Source organism: Miscanthus floridulus, chromosome 10 (assembly GCF_019320115.1).
Source record: "Miscanthus floridulus cultivar M001 chromosome 10, ASM1932011v1, whole genome shotgun sequence".
Lineage (NCBI taxonomy): Eukaryota > Viridiplantae > Streptophyta > Magnoliopsida > Poales > Poaceae > Miscanthus > Miscanthus floridulus.
The window spans coordinates 115,603,265-115,607,405 of NC_089589.1; the positions used below are offsets into that span (position 1 = coordinate 115,603,265).

Here is a 4,141-nt window from a genome sequence, read left to right on the forward strand (position 1 = left end):
TTCATGGCGGTTTTATTTTGGCACTCAAAAAAATTCTTGGCCCTTAACGTAAGTTACGATTCTCATTGTGAGTTTTTTTGGGATGGGAAGAGGATCTAATTAACAACAAACTTGTAGGATGCGGTTGGTGCAAGTCCAAAGTGAACAAAACAAATACAGAACTTGCACCAATATTGCACAGACATCTATACATATCCAAATACATCTCGCATAATTCTTGCTTTATGTAGTTTATTCAGCCACCATTCATATTTATCTACTATCACGTCACCTCCATATTTATTAACTCTTCAAATTCGAGCGCGTTGCCGATCAATGGGGCTGGACACGTTAGTAAAAAAAAAAATTGACCGTCTGATTTCCATCTGCCGGCTCCGGTTACCCCACCATCGAGGTACTGTTTACCACCCATGCGTCGTCGTGCCTGAGGCTGCCTCCCTGCCTCACTCCAAGTACAAAAAAAAAACGACCTCTCCTCTTCCCATCGCTTCTCGTCCCCTCCACCGCCTCCCCTCCCCGTCCGACCTCCACGCGCCGCGGCCAACGGGCGCGGCGGCCGCCGCCTCCCTGCTGTGCTGTGCTTTGCGCCGGCGGCGGCTCCGCTCTCCCGCGCGCCGCACACGTCTCCCTCTCCCCCTCTCCCGATGTGCCTCAGCGTGGATGGGTCCCGGCCATGGCGTGGCCGGCGCAGGGCATAGGCATGGCCTCGAAGTCGCTCGTCCTCATCTTCCCCCCTCTCTCTCCCACTGTGGCCACGAATGGTGGCCGCACCCGGTGCGGGTGGGCCTGGACGGTGCCGAGATTGGTAAAGATCAGTCGCAGGTGCTCCCGTTTCCTCTTATTTTGTGATTTTGCTTTTCTCTATCTGATTTCTCCCTACGTTGACTATGAATCCTGTTCTATTGTTTGGCCTATAATGCCTGCAGCTCCAATGTTTGCCTTCTGTGATGATCTCTGTGAGGACGGCACCAATTGTCAGTTGCCACCTCACTATCGCTGTTACAAAGGTCCTGTAATCTCTCCGGTTAGCTCCGTAGGAGTGCGTGGGTCTGCCATTTTTTTTCCTTCTTGAGCCTGTGATGAAGATTCCATACCCATTGCTGAAGAATATGATCTGATGTTCATTAGCTCGTGAGGTACTAGGCATGACCTGCTATTTATATTATGCAATTTCTGAGAGTAACCCAGTTGTCAGCATGCCTTGAAGCTCCAATTTAATGAACAAATGATGATTGGTATGTTTCTGAGGCCTCTAACAAATTCTGTCTTCATTCTATACATCCATCTGTATGTGGCCCCAACTTGAGTTGTTGCAAATGATGGTATTCTCAGTGCATGTCATTGTGCCTAACTACAGGAGATCAAATGGTGCCATTTTTTTTTACATATATGAAGCTACTCTTATTTGCTATATTATTCCCCTTTTCTTATTGTAGTGAATTCTTATATAGTTTCGGAATATAGGATGGTGATCTTGAAAGGGAAATATTTAGTATTTACACATTTTTATGCTATTCTGAAGATGTGGCTGGTTGCAAAGAGTCAATAGTTTTGCAGCTTCCTAGACGAGGCCTCCCTTTTCTTCCCTGCCATTTCTTTCTTTTACTTTTTACTTGAAGAACAACAGGAGGGCAATGCATAAAAAAAGGTAGAACGACCACTCTTGGTAAGGAAAAACTCCTGCAGTGTAAATGTTTTTTTTTAATATCTCTAAGTTCTACTGTGTACTCTGATTGACACATTCTATTTCTACAATTATTCAATAATATCTGTTTACAAGATCCATTTGCCCTTTTCAATACAGAATGGTTGTTGAAGATACTGAAAAGGGCATCGTACCTTATTGACTTATCCGAAAACCATTGTTGCCTTCTTTGCCAAATTAATTGTTCTTTTTCGAGTGATATGACAGAAATAGTAGGCTAAATGCTTCCACCAGTTCTTTTCGTTTCTTTCCGCTTCATTATTGTGCTTCCTCCTATGATTGTGTGTGCCGGATGCCTGTTATTTGAGATCCTAAGAACTTGATTGCTCCAGTGATCTGCTTCACGGATTTTTGGACTCTTATTATCTTTTTAGTTTTTCGCTTATTCATATAGTGTAGGATTAAATTCATCTGACGAATGGAGAAACAAGCGACAAGCTATAACCCTATATCACACAACAGCTCTTCATATATGATAAAATGGATTATGATTTGTGAATGTTAACTTCTCTTAGATATCACCCCTTTTCATTCACATGCCTATTGGCCACATAGTTTTTTTAAACCCATCATTGCTCCTTTGCATTCACATACCTGTTAGCCATATAGCTTTTGTCGAACCCATCATTGAATTGAATTAATCTTTCTTGTTTTCGATGGTCTGGAGGTTCACGATGAACCTGGTGACTGTTGATTTATTAAGTTGACGCTCATAACCTGATGGCTTTTGATTTGTTAGGTTTATGTTCATGTCATATTCCTGAATGATAAAATGGTACCAAATCTGTGATCCTGCAAATGAAACTTTGTACCCTTCTGATGATAATAAAGAGGTCAGAAATGTTGATTCTGCTACTCTAATATCCAGATTTGTATCTTAGAATACAAAATAATTCCTGCTCGCTTTAGAAAGTAGTAAATAATAATTCAGTAGTGCCTTTTGATCTGCAAGTGTTTTTTGTTCTCCTCAACTGCTAGATAAATTGTTAGCCACTATTCGGATAATCAGTGCTGCGATATATTGAACCGTCAGAAATTGAGTCCACAATTCGAAGTGAAGACACAAGTGTTCTCGAACCTGGCCACGTATCAGTATCTAGCATTCTGGCTAACTTCATTTGTTTGTATTTGTATGACATCAGAGGAGAATAGCAAGTCCTTTGTCATTTACAATTTGGCTAATCAGCTTGTTGACCTGAAGAGGCGCATCAATAATCTGGAGATGAACAGATCTGGTCAAACAACAAGGGTGGCTTCTAATCCAAGAGCTATTTATTCTAATAAGAAAAGGTCCAGGTATTTAACTGTTATACCATCTAGCTACAGATTTGCGTATACATTTAGTGATTATCGTCAATTGGATGACAAACAGCTGAACAAGTGGCGTCTGTACATTGTGTGGTTAGAATCGTTCATATCGATTAAATGTAATACCTATATAGTGTGCTTTGGTATTTTTTAGATGCTCCTTCTGGATAATAGCTAGGTTTGTTGTGTACGTGGTTTTATTTGTCAATACAATTCTCTGTATTCCGGTAGTATGTGGGGTCTGTTCCACCTTTTCTTTTGTCGATTTTTTCATGAGTGCAATAATTTTTAAACTATTTCTCACTTTTACCTTTTCATTCTGACACAATTATCCAATGTACATAATACACTACACTGAACCTGCAGTTTGCATGGAATTGGATTCTTCTTTTGGACGGCCCAAACAATTCAAATCAAAAGAAGTTCTCTTTGAAGTGTGATACTATTACTCTCTTATGTGAACCTGTGGCCTGCAGCGTTGTGATAAAGGCCTATCCCTTATTGGTAAATAAAGGCCTATCCCTTATTGGTAATTGGCTCCTTTTTTCCTGTGCATTGCAGGTTTCTTCCATACCATGGGCAGACCACCAAAATCTTGGCCTCCTTCAAGGTCACAAGGTAGAGAGTTCATTTGTCTTTGAATGCAGATTGAGATATGAAACAATTACTTTTCTATTTCTTTCATTTGTTTGGTGAGTTGGGTCTCTGCTCTCATGAAGTATACAAGTGAAGCCGGACAAAAGAAATGTTATGCTTAGTCATTTGTGGATCTTTATGGTATACATGTCAAGCGCACTACTTTGTGCTTCTGTTTCTTAGGCTCTGTACTTCTGTTTTGTATATATCATCACTGTCCATGATCAATGGTGCCAGCCCACGCCCAAGGATATGGACTATCAGTTTTCAGTTTTGGTTGTCAGTGATGAAGATACAACAACAACAACAAAGCCTTTAAGTCCCAAACAAGTTGGGTAGGCTAGAGTTGAAACCCAGCAGAAGCAATTAAGGTTCAGGCACGTGAATAGCTGTTTTCCAAGCACTCCTATCTAAGGCTAAGTCTTTGGTATATTCTATCCTTTCAAGTCTGCTTTTATTGCCTCTACCCAAGTCAACTTCGGTCTTCCTCTA

General features: G+C 41.0%; 1 long non-coding RNA gene across 1 annotated transcript; it reads left to right on the top strand.

Moving 5' to 3' along the window:
* Window positions 1-464: 464 nt before the first annotated feature.
* LOC136485424 (uncharacterized) lies at window positions 465-3,875 on the top strand. The gene is made up of 3 exons (XR_010766444.1): window positions 465-822; window positions 927-1,235; window positions 2,445-3,875. It is a non-coding gene; the product is annotated as an uncharacterized lncRNA (long non-coding RNA).
* The last annotated feature ends 266 nt before the right edge of the window (window positions 3,876-4,141 follow it).